This window comes from Hyaena hyaena, unplaced genomic scaffold (genome assembly GCF_003009895.1).
Source record: "Hyaena hyaena isolate Hyena2069 unplaced genomic scaffold, ASM300989v1 scaffold_879, whole genome shotgun sequence".
NCBI classification, from domain to species: domain Eukaryota; kingdom Metazoa; phylum Chordata; class Mammalia; order Carnivora; family Hyaenidae; genus Hyaena; species Hyaena hyaena.
Genome location: NW_024081510.1, coordinates 770,839 through 785,971, shown reverse-complemented (window position 1 = coordinate 785,971; position 15,133 = coordinate 770,839). Strand labels below are relative to the sequence as shown.

Genomic DNA, 15,133 nt, shown 5'->3' with positions numbered 1-15,133 from the left:
TAATGTAAAATTTAGTTATATCATTTTTGATGAGTGTCACAAAAGTGAACAATTTGACTTTTTCTAGAATTGTTTACCTATTGCTTAAGGAAGAAACAGCTGAGGAGACGGAGTGTCAGGGGTGATGGAATATACCACCACAGGAGGGTATAGTGTGTTTCAAATAAGATACCTTGGCATGGGGAGTGCATACCTCAGTCCTAAGTCTTGCTTGAATGGAGATGCACGTTCAACATTTACTGAATGAACCTGGCCAAACAGGTGGAGGATTAGACATTAGAAGGCAAGCTACAATTTTCAGACCATGCAGGTGCCCTGATACAGTGCTGAGTCCCCGATTAAGGGAGATTACTTCACCCAAGAGAAGTAGATGAAACATCTTCCTATGCACCTGAAACCAATTTAGAACACACGTTAAGGCTGCCAAAAGCTCTTGCACCATCAGGGATACCTTGGGAAATTTGACATTGTGCTCTACTCATTTGAAATTAGTGTTATTGAAAGACATGGTTGGTTGACAAGTCTCATTCAACTCACCAGAGGGTTATCAATGAAAATGATTTTTATAAACAAAAGTTTGGAACCCAGGTGTTTCTCATTTATTATTATCCAGGAATTAGTTATTTCAAATTTTCCTGTGGTGTCTCTCCTTAATAACATATCCCTAAGCAGGAGCGTCTACAGGTGATGTGATGCTTATGGGCATCAGGAAGATGAGCTGAGGACATCCCTTACCTATAACCACTTATTGTAGTCCCATCTGATGCAATCAGACTCACTCTTTTAAAGTCTCAGTTTAGTGTTTCTCACTTCATTACCAGTCAGTGCTCAAGAGTCAGATGGGAGGTGAATTGAGGAAGGATTTCTTTGTTTAAGTCTTAGAATTCTATTCTCATAGTTTTGATCATTTATGCTATTGGATTGTAACTACAGTCAGCTGATATATCCAGGTTAAAGGTAAATTTAGTTTTTAGATTATACAAATTTATTTATTTAAATGTATTTATTAAATTTATATTATATAAATTTAGAAATTTGTAGATTTATGGAATGATATTTCTATTTTTGTGATGTTCAATTTGAATTTGAATGTTTTTTAGGTTTCTCACTTTCATTGCTTAGGGTTTTCCTTCAATATTGCTGATAATTAAATGCTTAAAACAATGATATATTTGTCAGCCAGAATTACGTTTTCATCTCCACTGCACAATTGCCAAAGAACAGTAGAGGCTTTTCAGTTATTCAGTGATATCTAATAATTAACATACTTGGTATTTTCCTGTTTGTACATTTTACAATAACATTTACATTGGAACTTATCTATGCAAAACATTTTTTTTCCTTTTTGAAATTACCAGATGTTTCTCATGATGCCACTATCACCACTGAACTAACCAACATATCTGAACCTTGTCACTTCAATTCTCATATGACTTTATGCTGTCAATAACCAGTCATGAGTTTTGCAATGCCTTTCTATAGAATATGGTGAAATTAATGACAGACATGATTTTATTGACTAATACAATAATAAAACAGAAGATAGGATGTGATTTTGTCATAGATTGCGTGTATGTGTGTGTGTGTTTTAGACAGGGGAGGACTGTTCGAATATTATATAATGTATTAAAATAAAATTCTAAATGAAAAACTTTTATAAAGATGATGAAATAATTTTATAAAACTTTATTTCCTCCTAAATAACATATAATCTACTGAGTAACATAACTTGCGTTCTTGTAAATGATTTCTTCCCATAATTACACCTTATTTGATGTCAATCCAAGTAACTTCTAATGAGCGTTTGTCACAGGTTTATTTGATAGTGATATTTACCTGCCATCATCTATGATTATGTGCATACTTCTGGCTTAAAATATTGAAAATAATATTGAGAATAACCTAAGTGAGAACATAAAAATAAGGAGGAACTTCAGCTGCATTATCTGTCTTCTGGAACTGCTCAGGGACTTCACACTAAACCCTAGGAAAACAAGCTGTTCTTTATTAGCATGAGTGCTGAGATGTTAATTTAGAGTCATAAATTTTCAAGATTTAATTTGGGACCAAGCTCCCCTTTACATTCTCATCAGCCTATCAATTCTTAATTTTTAAAAATATTTTATTTCTCCTGATATACACCATGTTTTCAAATTCTTTTTTTCTATAGTAGTGTTGCCAGATTTACCAAATATAAATACAAGATACAGAGCAGTTTGGAATTCATGAAGAGAAGACAGCAACGACTTGTACCACTCTGTGATATTGGCTTACTTGCATGTAATATGTGTATGCAATATTTGGAACATACATATACTAAAATATGATTCATCATTTGCCTGATAATCAAGTTTAACGGAGTGTCTCACACTTCATTGCTCATCTTGTATCTGCAGGAAGCATGGTGATTTCCTGTCCAGGCTCAGCACTAAAACCCTCAAGACTGTCAGTGGAAAAAATTTATTTATATATCCAGCAGGGTATTCCTGCTTTTTGTACCATTTGTACATTTGTACCATTTATACAAAGCAGACATGAAATAGAGATGGCCGGCCATAAATCCTATGAGCTGGTAAAATTTAACATTACAATTTTTATTATGTCATTTTATTGAATGGATTTATTATCTATTTGGGGATATGGTTTTGATACATACTGAATATCTTTAAAATAATTTACATGCACAGTTATTGAAAAATTGCTCAAATATTAGTGGCCAACACCAAATGTTGTTTATTGTACAGGACCGTGACCCTAACACTTGGATATCACTGTGTCTTTAAGCCAGTATCATCCTACTCTACGGCCCAGAGAGTAGGATGACAGCAGAACTCCAGTGTTTTGTGAGTAGAGATATATGTTTTTGGCAACTATTAGTGACTGGGTTCAGGTATTGATGATAAATTTTTCACATAATAGATTAAACATTTGGAAAAATATTTACAGCCATTTAATCAAATATGTAATTATTTTTCTATAAAATCACATGTATCAGTTGATTAGAAAGCAATGTTTTACCTCAGCAATGACATTCTGAGAATGAGCCAAGAACACTAACTCTCAAATTTTCTTCACTGAAAACAAGAGTAGACACTTTTCACAGGAAAAATAAATATAATAAGTAATACAGTTAAAAATTTTTAAACTTGGATTACATTAATTGGATAAATAATTATGCATGCATACAGAGCAAATACTATGATACAATTGTTGCAAAATTATTTAGGAACATTTTCCAAAGTGGTCTGATGTCCTAATCAGATATGGGATTAAGCATTTTTTTAATAGTTTATTGTCAAGTTGGTTTCCATATAACACCCAGTGCTCATCCCCACAAGTGCCCTCCTCCATGTCCATGTCCATCTCCCTCTCCCCCACACACACACCCCTTGGGATAAGCATGTTTTTACATGTTTTTAAAAGCATGGAAAGATACCTTTTCTTAATGGAGTTCCATGAAATGATTGTCATATAAACACTTTGATACAAATCTGTGATCATCATAAAGTGGAGAATTGTGTTTATCCTCTTGTTTTCTTGAAAATTGAGATCTAGTGTTCAGCAATTACTTACTGATATAAGAAGAGATTATACAAGGAATCTCATGATTGGAAATAAAGGAGAGTAAGCCATGTTCACGTTGAACAAATTTTGTTAATAAGATTTACAATAAAATAGTTATTCCTACTCCAATTGAGCATCTACAACCAAATCTTAATGTCCATTTTAAGTATACATTAGCTTATAGGACAATGAGTATTACAGTTGTAGATAGAAGGATCTTTAATAATTATCTGATTTTAGGGTGAAATTTGATGAATTACCAGATTATGACAAATGTTTCACAATGGTCTCTAAATGTGGAAGGATGAAGAATAGAAAGGGTCATAGTGTGTGATGGAAGACACACTTGGACATTCTTTTATTCTCAATGGTTGGTTTGGTAATTCTTTCCTCATTAGCATAAACTTTACAACAGTTCAACTATAAAAACTATGCAGTGTCTTTATATGGCTATTATTATCTTGGTGCTGAATATGAATCAGGAAAATGCAGAAAAGAAAGCAAAAGAAATGTGGGAACATTGGAGCGTGGGAAATGGGTATATTATCAGGGCATGATTTTGTTTATGTGGTGTGAATTATCTCTTTCCCTCTCTTTGCCAACTTTCCCTCTCTCCCTAGTTAAATGATACATAGGTGTTGATAGATGATAGATAGGTAGATAGATAGATAGATAGATAGATAGATAGATAGATAGATAGATGATAGATAATCAGATATATATGTATGTCTAAAAATACATACATACTCAATTTTGTGTGCAAATAATATTGAGACTGTATTTCTAAGACTGTACAACATAGGTTTTATTTATTAATTGAGCGAAATAAATTTGGGTATAATAAAAACATAATGATGACTATGACAACAAAGTTAATTTCATTCATGATGTGAGGTCTATTTTCCAGATAAATATGTTTTTTCTTTGAGACTAAGATGACCACATCTTCCATTTATGTGACTATTAAAATATGTCAATTTTTACAAGCAAGCATTGGAATCTCAGCCAACAGTTTCCTCCTTTCCTTCCACATCTTCACGGTTCTTCTGGATCACCGGCCTAAGCTCACCGACCTGATCATCTGTCACTTGGCCCTCGTCCACGTAATGAAACTATTCACTGTACTGTTTTTTCTCTCTACAGACCTGTTGGAATCACTGAACTTTCTGAATGATTTCAAATGTAAGGTTTTATTCTGCATGAGCAGAGTGACACGGGGTCTGTCCGTGACTACCACCTGCTTTCTGAGCATTCTCCAAGCCATAATCATCAGCCCCAGCACCTCCTTGTTGGCCAGGTTTAAACATAAGTGCACAAAGTACATCTTCCATTCTTTTGTCATCTTATGATTTCTCAGTTTGTCCCTCAATAGTAACTGCATCTTCTATACTGCTTCTTCTTCTAATGTGACCCAGAGCAATCTACTGAATGTCAGTAAATACTGCTCAATTACCCCCATACGCTCCATTATCAGGGGACTGGTTCTCACTTTGACATTATCCAAGGATGTTTTCTTTACAGGACTCATGCTGCTCTCAAGTGCATACATGGTGATTCTCTTGTCCAGGCATCAGAGGCGGTGCCAGTACCTCCACAGCATCCGCCTCTCCTCACAAGTCTCCCCAGAGAGAAGGGCCATCCAGACCATCCTATTGGTGACTTTCTTTGTGGTCGTGTACTGGCTGGGCGCCATCATCTCCTTCTCTGAAACTTTGTTATGGAGATATGACCCAGGCATCCTAGATTTCCAGAAGCTTGTGTCCAATGTCTATGCCATTGTCAGTGCATTAGTGTTAATTTGTTCTGATAAAAGGATAAAAATGTGTTTCAAAAGTGTGGGAAATTTACAATGAATTTATAACTACTTATTCATGAAAGTTACACCCAAAACTTATTATTTTTGCTTTATTTCATAGGACAGAGTATTTATTGTCACAAATAAAATGCAATTTTAACTTGCGCATAATTTCAAATCATATCTTAATATTCTAAATAGATTTGAAAATATGATGTCAAGGACACTCCAGTTTCAATAGTTTAGTATTTAGGAAGATTTGATGGTCCCATGTTTACAAGCTCACTTATTTTCCATTTTACTTTCATCTCCCTTAAGAAAGTTTTTCTCTACAGACAAGAAAAGTATCCTTTAATGCACCACTCTTCTACTTTAGTACAATTTTAGTATGCACTATGGGTAATGTAATATTTTAAAATTAACTTCACTCTTCTTACTTGAAGATATTTAGCTATGCATCCAATTTTAGATGAATAACATGTTCCCTATGCACTCTATATTTACTTCTCCGTGTTCCGGCTTCTATTAAGGCTGCAGAGATTTTACTCTCACATTTGTAGCTTTTCTTTATTTCATCTTTCCCTCCCCTCAAATGAATTTAATGAGTGTCTTTATTCTTTTTCTTTTCTTTGTTAAGGTCTTTATGTAAATTCCAGTTACTCACCATACAATGTGATATTGGTGATATTAGTAATATCACAATGTAATATAGTAACTCAACTCTTCCACACCTCACATATCACAACAGGTACACTCATCCCTATCGTTAATTTAACTCATCTCCTCACCCACTTCTCCTCTGGCAGTCATCAGTGTGTTCTCTACAGTTAAGAGTCTGTTTGAGGCACCTGGGTGGTTCACTTGGTGAAGCGCCTGACTCTTGCTCTGGTCATGATCTCATGGTTCCTGAGTTTGAGCCCTGCATCCCGCTGTCAGCACAGAGCCCATTTCAGATCCTCTGTGCCCCTCTCTCTGCCAGTGCCCTGCTAACCCACACACTCTTAAAAATAAATAAACGTTAAAAAAAGAGTCTGTTTCTCTCTCTTTTTTTCCCTTCTGCTTCTTTGTATTTCTAAATTCGACATATAACTGAAATCATATTGTATTTGCCTTTCTCTGACTGCTTTATTTCCCTTAGCAAAATATGCTTCAGCTCAAACCACATTGTTGCAAGTGACAAGATTTCATTCTCTCTGATGGCTAAGTAATATTCCATTGTGTATCCGCTTTATTCATTCACCAGCCGATGTACATTAGGGCTCTATCCAGAACTTGGATATTGTTGATAATGCTGTTATAAACATCAGAGGGTATGTATTCCTTTGAAACCGTGTTTTTGCATTCTTTGGATATTTGCTTTTCTTTTTGGTTACATAGTTTGAGGAACATTTCCTGTTAGTATTTTTATTTATCTCTTTTTGATGCAATCCGTTCTCATTTGTAACGCCCTTCTGTAGTTTTGAAATTGGAAACATATTAATAATGTCTTTATTTTGTATTATTATTATTGTATACTCTAGGACTTCTTTATTTTTTAAAGTTTATTGTCAAGTTGGCTTCCATAACACCCAGTGCTCATCCCCACAAGCACCCCCCTCCATGCCCATCACCCCCGTTCTCCTCCTCCCCACTCCCATCAGCCCTCAGTTTGTTCTCAGCATTCAAGAGTCTCTCATGGATTCCCTTCCTCCCTCTTCCCCCTATTTCCCACCTTCTTCTCCCTCACGGTCCTCCGTTAAGTTCCTCCTAATTCTCCTATACGTGCAAACATATGGTGGCTGTCCTTTTCTGCCTGACTTATTTCGCTCAGCATAACACCCTTAAGTTCCATCTATGCTGCTACACATGGCCAGATTTCATTCTTTCTCGTTGCCATGTAGTATTCCATCCTATATAAACCACATCTTCTTGGCCCATTCGTCCGCTGATGGACACTTAGGCTCTTTCCATGTTTTGGCTATTGTTGAGAGTGCTGCTATGAACATTGGGGTCCATGGACCCCTATGCATCAGCACTCCTGTATCCCTTGGGCAAATTCCTGGCGGTGCCATTGCTGGGTCATAGGGGAGTTCTATTGTGAATTTTCTGAGGGACCTCCACACTGTTTTCCAGAGGGGCTGTACCACTTTCCATTCCCACCAACAGTGTAGGAGGGTGCCCGTTTCTCCAAATCCACACCAGCATCCAGAGTCCTCTGATTTGCTCATTGTATCCACTCTGACTGATGTGAGTTGGTATCTCAGTGTGGTTTTGATTTGTATTTCCCTGATGAGGAGGGATGCTGAGCATCGTTTCATGTGTCTGTTGGCCATCTGGATGTCCATTTTAGAGAAGGGTCTGTTCATATCTTCTGCCCATTTCTTTACTTGGTTGTTTGCCTTTCGGGTGTGGAGTTTGGTGAGTTCCTTATAGATTTTGGATATTAACCTTTTTTCTGATATGTCATTTGCAACTATCTTTTCCCATTCTGTCTTTTGCCTATTAGTTTTATGGATTGTTTCCTTTGTCATGCAGAAGCTTTTAATCTTGATGAGGTCCCAATCATTTATTTTTGCTCTTGTTCCCTTGCTTTTGGAATGTGTCAAGTAAGAAGTTGCTGCGGTGGAGGTCAAAGAGGTTGTTTCCTGCTTTCTCCTCTAGGGTGTTGATAGTTTCCTGTCTCACGTTCATGTCCTTTATCCATTTTGAGTCTATTTTTGTGCATGGTGTGAGAAAATGATCTAGTTTCATTCTTCTGCATGTTGCTGTCCAGTTCTCCCAACACCATCTGTTAAAAAGGCTGTCTTTTTTCCATTGGATATTTCCTGCTTTGTCAAAGACTAGTTGGCTGTATACTTTTGGGTCCACTTCTGAGTTCTCGATTCTGTTCCATTGGTCTATGTGTCTGTTTTTGTGCCAATACCATACTGTCTTGATGACGACAGCTTTGTAGTAGAGACTAAAGTCTGGGATGGTGATACCTCCCGTATTGGTTTTATTTTTTAGTATTACTTTGGCTATTCGGGGTCTTTTGTGGTTCCATACAAATTTTAGGATCGTTTGTTCTAGTTTTGAGAGGTATGCTGGTGCAATTTTGATTGGAATTGCATTGAATGTGTAGATAGCTTTGGGTAGTAATGACATTTTAACTATATTTATTCTTCCTATCCATGAGCATGAATGTATTTCCATTTCTTTGTGGCTTCTTCAATTTCCTTCATAAGTTTTCTATAGTTTTCATCATACAGATCTCTTGTATCCTTGGTTAGGTTTATTCTGAGGTATTTTATGGTTTTTTTGTGCAATTGTGAATGGATCAGTTTTTTGATTTCTCTTTCTGTTGCTTCACTGTCGGTGTATAAAAATGCAACCGATTTCTGTATGTTGATTTTGTACCCTATAGCAGCATTTTCTACAGCAGCCACATTATGGAAACTACCCAAGTATCCATCAACTGTGAATAAATTATGATGTCTTCTATGGAATGTAAATGGAGGTAATATACAGAATGGAATATTATTTGGCCATAAAAAATGAAATCTTGTAATTTGCAACAAGGTGAACAGAGCTAGAGAATGTTCTGCCGGGTGAAATAAGTCTGTCAGAGAAAGATAAATACCATATGATTTCACTAGCACATGGAAATGAAACAAAAGAAAGGGGGGAAAGAAGACAGTGACAAACAGACTCTTAACTAGGAGACAAACTGAGGGTTTCCACAGTGGGGTGGGGGATGGGTGAAGCAGGTGATGGGGATTAAGGAGCGCATTTGTGTTGAGCACCGTGTGATGTGTGCAGGTGTTGCTCTATATTGTACACCTGAAACTAATATTACACTGTAGCTTTACTAACTGGAATTTAAAGTAAACAAAATAACCTAAGATTTATTACACCTACCTACCAGGTTTTCTCTAGTTTTCAATTACTTCACTATGTTGGAAAAAGAACCATTAAATTTTTAAAAAGCATGTATGTTGGGGGGGGAGGGGGACAGTTTGTGCCCTTACCTCGGTCTCTGGTTCCAGCAGGAGTTAGAAAGTGGGTCCCAGCTTATTCTCCTAGAAGGTCCTGAGAGTGAGCATTTCACATCCTAACTGAATGCAGCTCCCATTCTTCTGAATTTGTCAGATTTCTCCCCAGAAACAAGCCTGAACCTGGAACAAACCTTCCAGTGCATCTATGATGTGATGTTGTTGGACCCCTGAATCCACGTATCCTTTAGTAAACTACGTCTTGTCCAAATACTGTCAGGAAAAGTGAGGAATGAAACAGGGCAACAGTGCAGAACATGCAAGGGACTGCAGCCCACCGACCAGACCAGCGCGCCCAGGGAAGCCACCCAGCGCCCCCTCCTCAGCACTCAGCCCAACAAGGCAGCTTCTCTCTGGTGACTCAGGAGACTACAAGAGGCTGCAAACCTCCCAAGGTCTCTCCTGGGGTCTCTGGGGGTGGGGGGGGGGGCAGGGGGGCGAAACCTGCTGGAAACGCAGCTCTGTTCTCTGTCCTGAGGTAGCTGCAGAGGCTGAGTCCTCTGGAGGCAAGAGAAGCCCTTCCTGTTCTCACGTGCCCTGGGTCAGAAAAGCCAGTGGGGCGCCCTCTGCCGGCCATCACTGTGCACGCAGAGGAACTCGCCCCTCCCGGTTTGTGGTGCTCGCTCGCCATCTGCTGGCCACCGTGGGAATTCCTGCAATATTGAAGGCCATGGCCGCTCAGCTGAGGCACTGAAGGTGCTCTGGGCAACTAAGCCTACTCTCTAGATTGGGATGGATCTTCGTGACAGGGCCTGGGACACAAAGAAATCTTTTCCTTCTCCTTTCTTGTGAGTGAAGAATGAAACCGAATTTATTAATGTAATGACATCATTTGTAATGCTTTAAGCAATGTTCACAGAAAATTGGACCTCCAATTTACACATGCTGGACAACAGGTAATTGTGTTTATCACCAAAATACTTAGATAAGAAACTGACAGCTTTGAGAGAGAGATAAGGACTTCCAGCTATGGCATGAATAAGTCATACAGATATAAGGTTCAGCCAATGTAAGTGAGTCAATCCTGTAATAATAGTGTTGCATGCTTTCACATGATAGTTACACTTGTGGTTAAGTACAACATAATTTATAGACATATGGAATGACTAGGATGTATGCCTAAGACTAATACAACAAATGTGTGAGCAATCTTTCAATTAAAAATTGACATCCTTTACACTGTTTTTAATTTCTCTTTCTTTGCCATTAAAAAAGCATTCCTGGGATGTGGGTGACTTAGTTGGTTAAGCATGCGACTTCGACTCAGGTCATGATAGCGCTGTCCGTGAGTTTGAGCCCTGCATCATCCTCTGTGCTGACAGCTCAGAGCCTGGAGCCAGCCTCAGATTCTGCGTCTCCCTCTCTTTCCACCCTGCCCCACTCAAGCTCTTTCAAAAAAGAAAAAAAAAACACTAAAAATTTTTTAAAAATCATTCCTAATTTAGAATATGTGAAATTCCATTTCTACCATATTTTCTAACATCACCATCTTGATGTTGAGAACTTATCTGAAATGTCACCAAGAATGTCTTTGATGACACACATGTGAATGCGATTTACAAAGAGCTTCACATCTGTTATTTTCAATGAAATGTACTTTAGGGATGCAGATGGATGAAATACTATCCATCAGTCATATAGGTCAATTTCCTATGAGACCATTATGCCTTCAATTACTAAGCAGCATACTGGGCTGGACTAGGTCTAATATCCTATTTTTAACATCTCTGTAGTGCCTACCATGGCACAAGCCCCAGTCAGCCACTGGGGTTGCAGAGACAGAAAAGTCCCACTCTGTGCATGAGGGCATTGCAGGGGGCCCACTGTCCCCACACCCACCGCTGACCATAGAGCCCTGAGCATTGCCCATAACCTCTGAATATACCTACAGCTGGCCCATTCCCAGAGCACTCAGGCCTGGGGTCTTAACCATGGGACATCTTACCTGAAAAACACAGGCCTGGAGTGCTCTCACCACCCACTACAGCCCTCAAGTTTCCAGAAAGCCCACATATTCTGTTGGGTATCTGCAGGCTGGAGGGGGATAAGCCAAGAAATGATACCCCTGTGCTGAAGAGACTGTCTTCCCCAACTCTAGGAGTCCTTCCTTCTGGACTCTGGAGCCCTGGACCTCAGGGCTGGTGAACAGGGCTGGGCTGAGAGGCTCTCTTTGCATTGTTGTTGATCTTTCCTTCCTCAGATGTGTCTTAGAACCTTGGAAATAAATTCTGAGATTGGATTTTTCAAGTGTTTTTCTGAAACAGTGATTGAGGTCAAAGATGTCTTGATGCTTCCATGGAAAGGCCCACAGTAGGGAACAATTTGGTGTCCTCAACCCCCCTGGGCTGATGCCCCACACTCTCCTGGTAATGGAGTTTCTCAGTATCTGCTGGTGGCAGGAGGAGGTGGGATGGGGGGGTTTCTGGGAGTTGTTTCAAAACAATGGACTTCTCTCTACATCAGCACCACTACCTGGTTACTATGCTCTGCATACTGGATCCTCTTAGAAATTACATGTGGGATGAGATGCTGTTTGTTCCCCATTCCAGCCTCCATGCCAGCAGCCCAACTGCCTGTGCTGAGGCTGTGTACAATGTCACAGACAGGAGGCCAGCCCTGGGGCTGATCCCCACCTGGCAGCAGCAGGAGACTTGACACAAGCCACCGGTGGGGAGCTTACAGGAGGGTCTGAACTACAAGCCGAATCTGTGAGTTGCTGCTCCAGGGGTCAGGGCTCATTTTATGGAAAACTCACTGCTGGGAGCAGCCTTCTCTGTCAGCTCAGATTTTCAGAACTATCTAATTGGATTTGAGGTCAACTAATGTAATATGAAAGGACCTTATTTGATCTTATTAACTTCTGTGTGGCTGAATTAGCAAACGTGGGCCTTATTTGCAAAATGCCCCAGGTTGCCAGTGAGAAGACAACTTGAGGTCAGAAAGTACTGCATCGGGAAGCTGGGTCCCCAGTGTCCTCCCTTTGCAAACTGTGAAGACCTAGGATATAATTTTCAGGGATTATTCATACCCTTGCTCCTCAGAAGGTGAGAAGGACACAGCTTGAATTATGGCTGGTGAGCACACAGTAAAGATACCTGGGCAATCCCAGGGCCCACTGGGGCTTTGGCACACATGTCTCCAAGTCTAGGCCATGGTTCATTGAACAGTAAAGCAATGAGGTTCCAAGCCCTGACACCACGTGCCCCATCTACTGGTGTTTTAATTTCTTGGATCTGCTGCTCACAGTTCCCCCGTCTCTTGCACATGTCACTGCTGCCAGCATGCCTCTCTTGCAATTGCAACCACCTCCTGCCTTCCACGGTCTATGTTCCAGCTGCCCTGCAGCTTCACTTTTTAGAACAAAGCACAGAAGAGAGCAAGCAGTCATGAGGCCGTGCCTGAGGGCTCCACCTTGACCCCCCAACAGGGAGGCTACTGGGGAAGGCTGTGGCTTTGGAGACATAACTGCAGGGAACAGAGGACAGGTTCATCTGGGACTTCCAGAGGCAGTGTCTGTGGAAGGTGGAGACCCCTTCATGAGACAGCTGGGAATGAGGCTGTAGATACAATACCTCTATGGGCTGAATGTTCGTGTGCCCCCAAAACTCCTGTGTTAGAATCCCAACACCCAAGATGGTGTTAGGAGGTGGGGCCTGTGGGAGGTGCTTGGTCAGGAGGACGTAGCCTCCATGGATGGGAGTGGGGCCCTTACAAAAGAGACCCCACAAAGCTCTCTCACCCCTCCACCAAATGAGGACATGTCAAAGAGGTGCTATCTGTGAGCCAGGAAACATGCTCCCACAGACACCTGATCATGGGCATCTTGACCTTGGACTTACTACCCATTAAGGGCAGATGGAGTGCTCAAGTAAATGCCTCCTGTCCCCATGAGGGGAAGATTGATGGGCTCATGCAGCCCCTTGGACAAGGTTCTGCACTGCCTGGACTCATGGTCAGGCCCCAGCCTAAGCCAGACCCTGCTCTCTACTGTCCTGGGGTGTGTCACCCTGAGCCAGGATGTTCTCTACACCAAGATCCCACAGAACATGCAGATGATGAGGTGGGGGGGGGGTGTCTCCAGAGCCCAGGCCAAATGGCATGGTGTGCTGCTCCCTCCCCAACTTGGTCTTAACATCATTCTCAGACTTCCTGGATGTGGGCAGATGCAAGGCTCAAGCATCAGAGGCAGCAGGGCATGTGTGGAAGGGCTGGTGGCACTGCCTGAGGACTCTGAGCTTAGCAAGGGGATCCCACAATGCAGTCCTGAGAGAATCTCCAGGGCCCTGACACCCTTGAGAAACAAATGAGAGATAGCGTGTGCCCCCTGCAGAAGTGGAAGGGTTTCTCTGTGGGGATGTTTCTTCCCAGTGGGTACAATGCTGAGTGAATGTTCATTCTCTCACTGTGAAGGCACAGGGAGGAGATGGAGGCTTTCAGAACTGGCTTCTCTCCCTCATGCTGCACATCTTCGTCCCATGCCCTGCAAGAGCACTGCCCAGCGAGCCTGTGAGCTGTGCCTCCTGCACCACAGCAAAAAGGAGGCAGGCCTGGAGGCTTCTCTGGTCAGGGCCCCACCGGCCCCTTCTGGACACAGTGCCACACTGCCCTACCTCTGGTTCTGTGCATCTACACGAGGCTCCTGGCTGTCTCCTCTGGGGCCTCTAGCTTCACTGTGCACACGGCGTCCAGCACAGGCACACGGCTAGGCAGGGCTCCAGAGAAACTGCATTCTGCTTCAAGGGGAACAGATAATTCCCTCATGTTGGCAGAACAGTCGGTTTTCTGTGTCTGAAGTTTACACACAAAATCTCTCTCTTTGAGAAGGCGGATTACCAGCGGAATACCTTCCACATGGCTATCTGTGTAAATGATTTGTCCTGAAGTCAATCTCTCTGCCAAACAGTGTTCTGGATGCGACTGTGAGGAGCTTCTGGGTGAGGTTCACACTGGAATCTGCCCTCCCTAATGAGGGTGGGCCTCGTCCAGTGCAGTAGGCCTAAATACAGCAGAAAGGGGAGTAACCCCCTCTCCTCCTGACTGCTGAGCGGGACCCGGTCTTCTCTGTCCCCGGACCAGAATGTGCACCTGCTGTGCTTGCTCTCTCAGGCCTCCTGGCTCGGGTTTTGACCCCCACCACCAACTCCGGGGTCTGCAGCAGGCCGACTGCAAGTCAGGGGGCTCCCAGACTCCATAATTGTGTGAGCCAGTTCCTTGTAGTACATGCACACGTATACACACACACACAGATACACACTACCCACATTACCAGCTCTCAGGCCTGGCGCCGGCTATGAGTCAGGGGCTCCCCAGCCTCAATAACTGTGTGAGCCAATTCCTTACAGTACACACACAGGCACACACACACCACACACACATACACACCACACAGACATGCACACCACACACACACCACCAGCTCCCAGGTCTGCAGCAGACCGGTGGCAGGTCAGGGGGCTCCCAGCCTCTATAACCATGTGAGCCAATTCCTTGTATTAAGTGTTATATGTTATGTTTCCCTGGAAAACCCGCACTAAGACCCTCATGTTCATTATAAAAGACAAGAACCAAATTACATTTGCAATACCTTCCTAATTTTCACAATATTATGTACATAAATACATACATACACACAGATGACACAGTTTGGGAAGAAACACAGCAAAATACCCTGGAGGTTAAAACTGAGTAGTGGGACTCTGAAGAAATATTGCTTCTTTATCCTTTATTCTAGTTTCTATGTGGGGTATGAGACAATTTACTTTTT

The 15,133-nt window shown here is 41.5% G+C and overlaps 1 pseudogene; it reads left to right on the top strand.

Annotated features, from left to right (window-relative positions):
• Window positions 1-4,499: 4,499 nt before the first annotated feature.
• LOC120222436 lies at window positions 4,500-5,425 on the top strand (annotated as a pseudogene).
• Window positions 5,426-15,133: the final 9,708 nt, after the last annotated feature.